Genomic DNA, 13,448 nt, shown 5'->3' with positions numbered 1-13,448 from the left:
GAACTCATCAGAACTCGACTGAAGGAGACGGCTGTGCAAATTTATTGGAAACCAAATAAATCACTATGGAAACAGTCTCCCAAACCCAGCGAGAACACTGTAAGCTGACCAGTGCCAGGATCTGAATACGTGCAGATCAAAATTCCGACCCCCTCCCTGGTAGGTGTACTTACAGTGGGGGTTGTCGCCGTGCAGTTTGTCTGCATCCAACATATAAAAATGAAAGGGACTCCAGTTTTCAACATCACAGTCCCTCTGAAACAACTGGTGGTCAATTAGCGTTTGTCTCCAGCAAAACTCGATTTTCTCCCCTGCACGTGGAGGTGAACACACAGAAGAGACTGATGATCCCCGCTGCGAGTGTAGCTAAGTGTGTCTAAGCAAGCTGGCTCCATCAGCATCCTGATGAGCAGGGGAGTGTGTGAGCCGCGGGGCTCTGCAGACTAATGGCCAGGCAAGGAGGGCGCTTTCTTACATTGGGGAGAAAAGGGCTGGAGCAGCACTCGCTGGAAATAAATTCTAATTAAACCTTCAGGTGCGGTTCCTGCAGCAGAACCCACGCCAATAGATGAGGCTCCCTCCGTGCTGTCCAGTCATGTGAACCAGGCTCATTAATATACATGTGTGTTTGGTTTAGCAAGTGAATCATGTCTGTTTTCTGGAAATTACATGAGGGTGGAAAACCTTCCAAACATGTTCATTTATTTGCTGTGGACTTTGTTTAATCCTCTTAAGAGCATTTAGAATGACAAACTTCTTAAATTAGCATGTTTGCCTGAGTGACCTTTCCAGGCACGTGGGCCGAAATCTAGGACAGCCCAGAAGCAAATTCAAAACCGTTCCAGCTGCACAGCACTGCAGAATGTGTCCAGTTTGAGAATAAGGATTTTTTCTCCACACACTTTTCCTCCTCTGCCCAAATTAATCAGCCTCTGCTGCTCTTGTGTAATGAGTATTGTATGACTCATCTTCTCTGCCTGTAAAATGGAAATGGGAAATACTTCTGCCCAATAAAATGACATAGAACTAAGCCCCAAAATTATATATATTTAAAAAAAACAGGGCTTTACGCTGTCCAGGGATATGAATCATTTATTTAATATATCAATTGTTACTAGAATAATCTTTTTAAAATGTAACCCCTCCTCAGAAAACTTCAACTACTATTCGATAAAAATATCACAGAAAATTTCTGAAAAGAATTTAAAGGAAAATCATTTTTAACTGAATCATGTTCTAGGCACACTGAATAAATTCTTTTTAGAGAACTACTTGTTTTTAATAAATGACCTATAAAAATACACCCAGCATTAACCAGTAAATCTTCATTCCTTATTTTAAAATTCTTAAGGCATGCTATATTTCTTAAATCAAATGAGGAGATATTTGCAAGCCAATGGACAACGGAATTACCTAAGAAGACATTATAAAGCAGCAAGAGCAACTAGCACTTTGCCAAGCATTCTGCCTAAGAGTCACTCGTACCATCTTATTTTGACCTGACTGCTTAGAGGTGAGCTCCATCAGCCCATTTAACACATGAAGAAACTGAGGCTATGTGTGGTCATGTTTCCAGTACTTGGTGGAGCCAGGATCCAAACCCGGATCTTTGTCTATAGATCCTGTGCCTTTACCAGATCACACTAAATTTCTCACTCTTCAAATGCACTCAGTCCCCGAGGTAACACACCTTCCTTGCATTTCTAGGAGTTTTAGGAATTACTGAATTACAAGGACTAATCAGACATTTGTGTGAGCTAATTTTATATTTTCTGATTTTCCTGAATCAGTTCAGGCTGAATTCATTCTACTTACGAGAAGTCCTGAGGCAGAGGAGAGAGGGGAATATAAGCCAGACATAAACAATTTCAAGAGATCCACTTCATCAAGGAAGCAAAGTATTAAGTAAGCCATTCTGCAACATGCTTGTCAATAAACCTTGGTGTCTCTCTCTCAGCCTGAAGGAGGGTAAGCCCTCCAGCCCATCTGCCTTCCAGCCACATACCCTGGATGACCTTGGTTCCCTCACCGGTGACACATGTGTTCACCTGGGACTCTTTGTAGAGATTAAATGATAAAACTGTATGCAAAGGGGCTACTTCATTGCCAGACAGTAGGCACTAAACAAATAATAAAATTATTTTGTTTCATGAAAATGGGAGGCAAGTCTCCCAATTAAACATTCCTGATAGAATCCCAACAAGCACTTTAATTTGTCTACAAGAAATTGTAAAATAGCATTTCTTTTTTGAAGGCCGTATCCATTCTCCCTACTTTTTACAAATCCTGGCTGTTATCCTGAAAATCTATTCCCAGAACGTGGCATCCATCTCCCATATTTAAATCCTTTAAGTTTGAAATTATGATGAAGCTTGGGCACATAAAGATTCACACCATAATTCACAGAATAAACAAAGACCACAGGAACAGGGCCACCTCCAGACCCCATGTGCTCAGGACAGGCTCCAAACTTCACAAAATCAGAAGCATACTGTTTGAAGAGAAAGAAAATTGAATGTGATCAAGGAGGCTGACATAGAGCACTGGCCAGCTCACGAGACGACCCCGTCGCCCCCTCGTCTGACCTAAGTCATCGAACACAGTTATCCGTTGATCTCTAACTAAAACTAGAACACGGGTAGGGTTGGAAAGTAACATTTTTTCCTACAATATATACATATTGTCAACTAAAAATTGGCACTTGTCATCTGCCTCTGATTTGGTTAAGTCATGAGCCACTGCAGCTGCTGACTTTCAACACCCTCTGAAAGTAGTTAAGTGTGGAGATCAGGAATGGGGCGCTCTGTGCTCTGGGAAAATGGGCAGAAGAGTTCAGATAGTTAGACATTTTCAGGAAATTTTATGCGCCCAAATTCTTACATCCCCTCCAATCTAGAAAAGCGCTAAAATCATTAACAGAGACACCTGCTTCTTGACTAGCAGCAGCCTCTGCCTAAACTTGTATTGGACCGCACGTCCCCCTTCACTGAAATCTTATATAATTCTGAGCTCCCCCTCCTCTTCAGAGCAGTTCCTCCGAGCTCTCTGAGATGCTGTCACCTGGGCTCTGGTCCTTATTTTGCCCCAGATAAACTTTAACCAACAACTCTCACGTTTTGTGGTTTATCGACAGTACCACAAAAATTAAGCTTACATACTTGAACTCAGAGTAAACATTCAGTATCAAATATTTCTTGACTTAAATTCCTATTTAAATGTAAATAATTATTCCATTTCTTAAATATAACATCTTTAAATATAAATTAACAGATATTTGTGAATCTTTGAAAAATATAGTCTAGAAAAAAATTTTAGCAATTAAAAAAGCTATTGTGTGGAGCTTTAGAATTTCAAAAGTGGAAGAGAATAGTATTGTAACTCAAGTTCTTGTTTTAAATGCAGAGATCCTGAGGCCTCAAAAGACATATCAATTTGCCTGATTTTATACACTGTCCTTTAACAGAAAACCTTGAACTAAGTTCCTGGTCTTTGAGAAACCAAGACTTGCTCTGCTGGTGCAGGGCTGAAATTTATGAAAATGGGTCGTGAGAAAGAACCAGAATGCGGGGGCCTGGGCGAGGCAGCTGAGGAAAGGAGGGTCTCACCTTGTCGTGGGTGAGAAATAGTCTCCCGCAGTGCTGGTGTGATGGGCATCCCTCAAGTGCCTGAAAACTACTATTTAGCACACCTGCCACCGAAACGCACACAAGCTGTTTAACTAGAAGGCTGACCAGGAGGCTTTCTCAGTGACACAACAAGCTATTTTCAAGTTAACGCTACAACTACAGGAAGAGAAAGAATAGAAAGCTGGTATTAATTATTAAAAATTTACACCAAGAACCATGGAAATTCCAGGAGAAATATAAAGACGTTGGAAGTTTCATTATGCTAACTTACTGCCAATTCATTTGTCTTAAAAGCTGTGCTATAAAATATATTGTCCTTTGTTGTTCCAAATCACATTTGAAAGAAATAATGTTTCTTAAGGGTGTTTCTGGAAATTTCTTCTATTTCCTAACACCAAATCTCAGACCCTTAAAGAAATGGGGGGTTGGCATTTCGTCCATTGTTCTCTAGGCAATTTGTTTTTCCTTCAAAAAACAAGGGGGGAATCACACAGAAAAGCATTTGAGCATCAGGCTGCTTACATTTCCTCCGGGAGTCTTGGAAAATAAGGTGGAAATGAACAGTAGGACAGAAACATGGCGGGAGAGTCACTGGCTAGAAGGTGAGAACAAATGTGTTCTCCAACGTGCTCTGGTAGCCACTAGTTTAAATGAACTGAGCAATTGTTCGAGCATACACGCACTTCTACGGGAAAATCTCAACCGTTACCAAACGATCAGTGCAGCCCGAAGCAATGGACGGACTGCGGAGGCCCCCGGTGTCTCATCGTGTTGTCTTACACCATGTGCAGGATGAGCAGTGCCTCCCCGCCCCCTCCCTCCCCTCCCCTCGATGGAGATGGCTGGTCCTGAGCTGAGCTTACCTCATAGCAAGCTGTCTCTCAGCCCTCTGTCTAAAGCAAGATAAAAGCAGGAAAGCTACCTGGGACTTTACAGAACCAACCCAAAAGGGAACTGAAGCACCTTTCTTCCCTCCTTTCTGCTGCCTGGAATGTGGGCCTGATTTTTGACCCTCAGGCAGACACTTTGGGCCATCAAGTTGACTGGCTGAAAATAAGAGGCATCTGGTTCTCTGACCCTGGGACCTTCATGCAAACCAGCCCTGTGGTACCGATTGCTTGACTTCTTTATGTAAGAGGGAAATACAAGTTTAGCATGTGTAAGCTACCGCTGTTATCTGGGGAAGTAGGTGTTGTACATTGCCACGGTAAGTCCTAATAATAAAGTTAAAGATTCACCAAAAACTATTTACCAAATAGTTAATAAATGATAAAGAGTTCCTGATTTTTGTTTTAATGCTATGAAATGTAAATCAAGTTTCAGCATATGCTAGTAAAACAAGACACTGTGGAGAAAAAGCAAAACAGAGATTATAGAACAGAGACACAAAGCCTCCTCTTCTCCAAGGCACAGGAGGACAGCCGTGACTCTACGTGCCAAGGTTGGAGTCTCATGGGCTCCCTGTTTTCCTTGCCTTGGGTTGTCTTTTCTTTCCAGCCTTGGGAAAAATGGATGACTGCTGGTCAAATCATTTCAGGAGCAGCTTCCATCGTGTAGAACCCCTGTCTCTTCCTTTCCTCTGCCTCCTGGAATGTTCTGACACAATTAATCAGTCCAGCCTTCTAAATTGAGCAAATGGAGCTCAATCAATTTGCTTTTAGACAGAGTTAGGAAACAGACATTAAAAAGCAAAACTAGGAAATCTTATCTTCCAGAGGTCATTGCACAGATGAAATAGGAGAATATCTGTGAATCACTCTGTAAACACTAAGTACAACACAAACAATATTAGTACTGATTCTATGTCACATTCTTCAAAAAACGAAAACAGAATAGTTTTCTACCAGAAGGAGAAGGTGCTTTACAATTTTCTGTCACTTTAATTCTTCAAAAGTTTCTATAAAATTGATGTCTTTAAAAAAATCAATGCACATTAGGGACTAAATTTAATTCCTTCATCTTCCCCTGTTTAACAGATATCAAGAATGATACCATTTCTAGACATTTTATCTAGGAAAGCCTTTGGTATACATGAGGCACAGAGCATGACAAATTGTCAGTATCACTCAGGATAGGAAACCCATGTTTGATACCCGAACTTGAAGACATGAAGAAGATGCCTGGCATGTCCCACTGACCTTTCAAGCTGTTATTTTTGAAACACTTGTTTCTTCTTGGTCCAGAACAGACCCGCATTTGTTGATGTGAGACTCTTTAAGTGAAAAGGTAAACCCATCATTACACTTTAGAGACTGAAGCCTTACCCTCCTCATCCATGTGGACATAGCATCCTTACTGATTCCTAACATGAAAAATGACCACCAATGACATCTCAGGATGCTCCAATGCAGAGGTTCTCTGCTGCAGTGAAGAGGAAAGAGCCGTGTGCTTCAAGATGTACTTACTGTCTGTAGCTCACTTGGCAAGACACGGCAACTTGTCTGCTAAAGCTTAAAAGTGGAAAATAGAGACAACATCCATGGCAAAGGGCATTCGGAGGCTAATTCCTTGGCCCCACTTCATCGCTTCTCAAGAGCCGTGGGCAATACCTTGAGAAAGGCAGCAATACGTTACCCAACTCATCAAAAAGCTGTGCCTCCTACTAATTGACAGTAAAACAAGTGTCATCTGGCTCAACAGATCTCCCTGTGTCTCTACAGTGGTCGTCTACTTTTTCTTTATTTTGTCGGTTGGGGGACACTCCTTTTTTGAAAATCCTCCTCCCTGCAGTAGAAGTTCTTATTTTCCCAACCAGAATGCAGGCTTGAAGGGGGGCAACAGAGCTGAGAACACATAAATCAGTATTTATTCCTTGATATATTTTTTACACATGGACTAAAAATCATTGGGTCAGTTGGACATCAATATCATATCTAATTTACACTATTGTCAACTTTCATTTTACTACCAGCTCCTGAAACAGTCACGTGGTCACTAGGTTTTTTTTTCCTTCCCTTGACCCATGGGTTCGATGATTTCTAACCAGACACAATAGCTTTTTGAAAAGAAGTCTGTTTCACCTTTTGCTTTTAAACTAAACTTGTGTGCTTGACCCTGATTTCATTCTAACATTCACAAAAATCTATCCAAGGACAACCACATTTAACATCATCTCTAGATGTCTTGAATACAATGGTGAGTGATTCTTCCAGATCATTAAACTATATATGCACATTATGCTGTGGTCCTATTCAATTTGTGGTGTTTACAGGAATCGTTACCTCTTTGGATACTTTATTACACATTTAGCATTTCTTTATCCAATTCAGTTACATTAATATATAAGATTTCAAAAGATCTGCTTTCTCAAAATGATGATGTTTAACATCTATAGTCTATTTTAAATCAAGTAATTCAATAAGGTTGTCAAGGACAGCAGTGAAGGTTGTGTGTGGTGATTGCTGCTTCAGAGTCTCCAGTCCTGTCCCTTGATCTTACAGGTGTTTACGCATCCTTGTCAATGTCATCACATCAGTCTATTAGGAGCTGAAATTAAACTACCTGGATGCTAATTTTTTTTTAAAAAACAATATACTCAATTTCCCCTTCTAATACTTTATTGTTTCTCATACTGAGGCTCACCAGTTTTCCTAATATATATATTTGGTGGGGAGGGGGGCACAGCTCTGAATGCCTGCAGACAGCACCAACTCTATAAGATTAACCAGAGGTGGCCGTGGATGTTCTGTGACTTCAGCCACTGAGCACGAGCACCTGCTGTCCTTCCAACTGTTCTGCCTCCATTATTGACAGCTCTGAAGGTCACTGCCTCTTGTAAAATTCTACAACATTACAGTTCATATATTTTTAAAAGTTATAAATTTGTGAAAGTCGTCTGCTGTTTGTGTAAAAAGAGGGGTACTTCCTTTTGCTCATTTCAGGCTAAACTAAGTCCAGAAGGACACACACACACACACACACACACACACACACACACACACATAGAGACACACGCAGTTCTGAGTGCCCCCAAGGAAAAGTTTGAAAGGCTTCGGGACAGTGGTGGCACTCAAACCTTTGGAATTTTGAGCTCTATGAAAGCATCACTTATTCAGAAATTAAGCATTATAATTCTAGACGAAGAGAATCAGAATTACCCACAAGATACTTACCAGAATTTTTTTAAAGAATGTATCTTCCCTAAAATCCAATGATAATTCAAATATCCATGGAAAGAAAGTAGATCAGTAATATCAAGCAATAATTTCTACACTATTGCTGATTAGACTTCAGCCTCAACCAAAGAACATAGAAATAAGATACCTGGAGATAAAGAGATGGAAATGAGGTATTAAAAAGCAAGAATATAAAAGAAGTAGCGGCCTTACGGAAACCTGCTCATTTTCTTTGAAATAATTTCTTGGTTACAGGAACTCACTCGTGAGGATCTGGAAATGCATCAAGAGGAAATCTAGCAGGGAAAAGAAGCAGAAGCAGAAGCAGGTCTCAGTTTTCTCCGAGGCTGATCCTAAATGAAAAAACTTTCCTTGGCTTCCAGAATAGACAACCTGCATGGTTCCCTTAGCAGAAGAGTGAGGAGGAGAGAAAACCGAATGTGTTTGCAAATCATCCTTCACCAACCCTGTTGGAACACAGAATTTTGGTGTTAGGGGCACTGCCCGACCTATAAATATAAGAGAAGGAACAAGCTCTAATAAGGTTTTTGAGCGAAAAATGCTTTTAGCTTTAAACCTACTCTAGAAATCATGCTGAGAAATCATGGTAAATGCTTGAGGTGTAGCCTTGCTGTTTACGTTACATAAAGGAATGCGTCCCCACATGTACCATTTTGGGAACGGAATATGTGTTGCAGCCTCCTTCACTTAGGTTTTTGGAAACCCAGAGTTTCTGGCCACGGGGAAATAGGCTAGTTACATATCAAAGGGGAGGCAAAAACTCCAGCGCGCTTTTCCATTGCAAACCGATTTTACTACAGACCGGCTTTAAGAATCATGCTGAGAAAAGAGAGTAAGTGTTTCTACATGTCACTCTACCTTTTATGACGGATGTAAAAAGCCTCTCCACATGATCCCTTCTGACATCTCAATCTGTGTGGAAGCTGTTGTAAAACTAGATTTTTGGGTACACAGAGCTTCTGTCTTAGAGCATCTACACTAATTATAGATGTAAAGGGAGGCACAATCTCCAAAACGGTTATCCAGAGGAAACGGCTTTAACTTAGAAACCGGCATCAGGAAACATTCTGAGAAATCAGAGAATGTGTCTCTAGAAGTCACCTTGTACTTTATGCTGGATGACATAATGCCTATATACATGCAAAATTTTTAGGTCTGTATGCGTATGGAAGCCACGTTTCCAATGGCTTGTTGGGAAACCAGAGTTTTTGGGAGGGGAAACTACACTGTTTTCATATATATGGCAATGTATTAGGACCAAATCGGTTTTCCAGTGCAAAAAACTTTTCTTGGAAACCGGCTTTGAGAAACAAACAGAGAAAACAGAGTAAGTGTTTCTGTATTACTTAACTTAAATACTGGATGATAGAATGGCTCAACACATGGTGAATTCCCACAACAGTATGTGTGTTGGAGAAGACCTTCACATAAATCCTTGGAAAACCAGAGTTACTGGTCTAGAGAAAATACATTAATTACATATCCCAGGGCAAGCACTACTGCAAAAACATTTTAAAGAGCAAACAAGATTTACATGAAAACCGACCGTTGAATCCTTACAAAGAAATGAGAAGGTGTTATTAAAATACACGCTACCTATTAACTGGATAAAAGAACGTCCCACCACATGATGAAATATGAAAGAAAGTCTCTCCACATGCTCAAATCTTAGAGATAAGTGTGTGTGAAAGCTGTCCTTCAACTAGCTTGTTGGGAACACAAAGTTTCTTTTCAGTTGCAAACTAGATTCCATACATATATAAGGGGAGGTACTAGCTCCAACTCGGTTTTACAGTGAAAACTGCAGGAACTTCAGACCGGCACTAGGAAACAGACTGAGAAAGCAGAGAAAAAGTGTCTCCTGCAACCCGTTCCCTTGGTGCTAGATGAACGAAAGTCTCTCCACTTGCTCAGTTCTGAGAGATAAGTGTGTGTGAAAGACGTCCTTCACCTGGCTTGTTGGGAACACAAAGTTTCTTTTCAGTTGCAAACTCCACTCCATACATATATATGGGGAGGTACAAGTTCCAAATCGGTTTTACAGTGAAAACTGCAGGAACTTCAAACCGGCACTAGGAAACAGACTGAGAAAGCAGAGAAAAAGTGTCTCCTGCAACCTGTTCCCTTGGTGCTAGATGAACGAACGTCTCTCCACTTGCTCAGTTCTGAGAGATAATTGTGTGTGAAAGCCGTCCTTCATCTAGGTTTTTGGGAACACAAAGTTTCTGTTCAGTTGCAAACTCCATTCCATACATATATATGGGGAGGTACAAGCTCCAACTCGATTTTACAGTAAAAACTGCAGGAACTTCAAACCGGCACTAGGAAACAGACTGAGAAAGCACAGAAAAAGTGTCTCCTGCAACCCGTTCCATTGGTGCTAGATGAACGAACGTCTCTCCACTTGCTCAGTTCTGAGAGATAAGTGTGTGTGAAAGCCGTCCTTCACCTAGCTTGTTGGGAACACAAATTTCTTTTCAGTTGCAAACTCCATTCCATGCATATACATGGGGAGGTACAAGCTCCAACTCGGTTTTACAGTGAAAACTACAGTAACTTCAAAACGGCACTAGGAAACAAACTGAGAAAGCAGAGGATAAGTGTCTCCAGCAACCCGTTCCCTTGGTGCTAGATAAACGAAAGTCTCTCCACTTGCTCACTTCTGAGAGATAATTGTGTGTGAAAGCCGTCCTTCACTTAGCTTGTTGGGAACACAAAATTTTTTTTCAGTTGCAAAATACTTTCCATACATATATATGGGGAGGTACTAGCTCCAACACGGTTTTACAGTGAAAACTGCAGGAACTTCAAACCGGCACTAGGAAACAGACTGAGAAAGCAGAGAAAAAGTGTTTCCTGCAAACCATTCCCCTGGTGCTAGATGAACGAACGACTCGCAACATACTCAGTTCTGAGAAGTAAGTGGGTGTGAAAGCCGTCCTTCACCTAGCTTGTTGGGAACACAAAGTTTCTTTTCAGATGCAAACTCCATTCCATACATATATATGCGGAGGTACTAGCTCCACCTCGATTTTACAGTGAAAACTGCAGGAACTTCAAACCGGCACTAGAAAACAGACTGAGAAAGCAGAGAAAAAGTGTCTCCTGCAACCAGTTCCCTTGGTGCTAGATGAACGAACGTCTCTCCACTTGCTCAGTTCTGAGAGATAATTGTGTGTGAAAGCCGTCCTTCACCTAGCTTGTTGGGAACACAAAGTTTCTTTTCAGTTGCAAACTCCATTCCATACATATATAAGGGGAGGTACTAGCTGCAATTCGGTTTTACTGTGAAAACTGCAGGAAATTTAAACCGGCACTAGGAAAGAGACTGTGAAAGCAGAGAAAAAGTGTCTCCTGCAACCTGTTCCCTTGGTGCTAGAGGAACGAACGTCTCTCCACTTGCTCAGTTCTGAGAGATAATTGTGTGTGAAAGCCGTCCTTCATCTAGGTTTTTGGGAACACAAAGTTTCTGTTCAGTTGCAAACTCCATTCAATACATATATATGGGGAGGTACAAGCTCCAACTCGATTTTACAGTGAAAACTGCAGGAACTTCAAACCGGCACTAGGAAACAGAATGAGAAAGCACAGAAAAAGTGTCTCCTGCAACCCGTTCCCTTGGTGCTAGATGAACGAACGTCTCTCCACTTGCTCAGTTCTGAGAGATAAGTGTGTGTGAAAGCCGTCCTTCACCTAGCTTGTTGGGAACACAAATTTCTTTTCAGTTGCAAACTCCATTCCATGCATATACATGGGGAGGTACAAGCTCCAAACTCGGTTTTACAGTGAAAACTGCAGTAACTTCAAAACGGCACTAGGAAACAAACTGAGAAAGCAGAGGATAAGTGTCTCCAGCAACCCGTTCCCTTGGTGCTAGATAAACGAAAGTCTCTCCACTTGCTCACTTCTGAGAGATAATTGTGTGTGAAAGCCGTCCTTCACCTAGCTTGTTGGGAACACAAAATTTTTTTTCAGTTGCAAACTACTTTCCATACATATATATGGGGAGGTACTAGCTCCAAAACGGTTTTACAGTGAAAACTGCAGGAACTTCAAACCGGCACTAGGAAACAGACTGAGAAAGCAGAGAAAAAGTGTCTCCTGCAAACCATTCCTCTGGTGCTAGATGAACGAACGACTCGCAACATACTCAGTTCTGAGAAGTAAGTGGGTGTGAAAGCCGTCCTTCACCTAGCTTGTTGGGAACACAAAGTTTCTTTTCAGTTGCAAACTCCACACCATACATATATATGGGGAGGTAAAAACTCCAACTCGGTTTTACAGTGAAAACTGCAGGAACTTCAAACCGGCACTAGGAAACAGACTGAGAAAGCAGAGAAAAAGTGTCTCCTGCAACCTGTTCCCTTGGTGCTAGATGAACGAACGTCTCTCCACTTGCTCAGTTCTGAGACATAATTGTGTGTGAAAGCCGTCGTTCAACTAGCTTGTTGGGAACACAAAGTTTCTTTTCAGTTGCAAACTCCATTCCATACATATACATGGGGAGGAACTAGCTCCAAATCGGATTTACAGTGAAAACTGCAGGAACTTCAAACCGGCACTAGGAAACAGACTGAGAAAGCAGAGAAAAACTGTCTCCTGCAACCCGTTCCCTTGGTGCTAGATGAACGAACGTCTCTCCACTTGCTCAGTTCTGAGAGATAAGTGTGTGTGAAAGCCATACTTCAACTAGCTTTTGGGAACACAAAGATTCTTTTCAGTTGCAAACTCCATTACATACATATATATGGGGAGGTACTAGTTCCAACACGGTTTTACAGTGAAAACTGCAGGAACTTCAAACCGGCACTAGAAAACAGACTGAGAAAGCAGAGAAAAACTGTCTCCTGCAACCCGTTCCCTTGGTGCTAGATGAACGAACGTCTCTCCACTTGCTCAGTTCTGAGAGATAAGCTTGTGTGAAAGCCGTCCTTCACCTAGCTTGTTGGGAACACAAAGTTTCTTTTCACTTGCAAACTCCATTCCATACAAATATAAGGGGAGGTACTAGCTCCAACTCGATTTTACAGTGAAAACTGCAGGAACTTCCAACCGGCACAAGGTAACAGACTGAAAAAGCAGAGAAAAAGTGTCTCCTACAACCCGTTCCCTTGGTGCTAGATGAACGAACGTCTCTCCACTTGCTCAGTTCTGAGAGATAAGTGTGTGAAATCCGTCCTTCACCTAGCTTGTTCGGAAAACAAAGTTTTTGTCAGATGCAAACTCTATTCCATACATATATAAGGGTAGGTACTAGCTCCAACTCGGTTTTACAGTGAAAACTGCAGGAACTTCAAACCGGCACTAGGAAACAGACTGAGAAAGCAGAGAAAAAGTGTCTCCTGCAACCCGTTGCCTTGGTGCTAGATGAACGAACGTCTCTCCACTTGCTCAGTTCTGAGAGATAAGTGTGTGTGAAAGCCGTCCTTCACCTAGCTTGTTGGGAACACAAAGTTTCTTTTCAGTTGCAAACACCATTACATACATATATATGGGGAGGTACTAGATCCAACTCGGTTTTACAGTGAAAACTGCAGGAACTTCAAACCGGCACTAGGAAACAGACTGAGAAAGCAGAGAAAAAGTGTCTCCTGCAACCCGTTCCCTTGGTGCTAGATGAAAGAACGTCTCCCACTTGCTCAGTTCTGAGAGATAACTGTTTGTGAAAGCTTCCTTCACCTAGCTT

Source organism: Camelus bactrianus, chromosome 3 (genome assembly GCF_048773025.1).
Source record: "Camelus bactrianus isolate YW-2024 breed Bactrian camel chromosome 3, ASM4877302v1, whole genome shotgun sequence".
NCBI classification, from domain to species: domain Eukaryota; kingdom Metazoa; phylum Chordata; class Mammalia; order Artiodactyla; family Camelidae; genus Camelus; species Camelus bactrianus.
Note: the sequence above shows the minus strand (reverse complement) of the source record.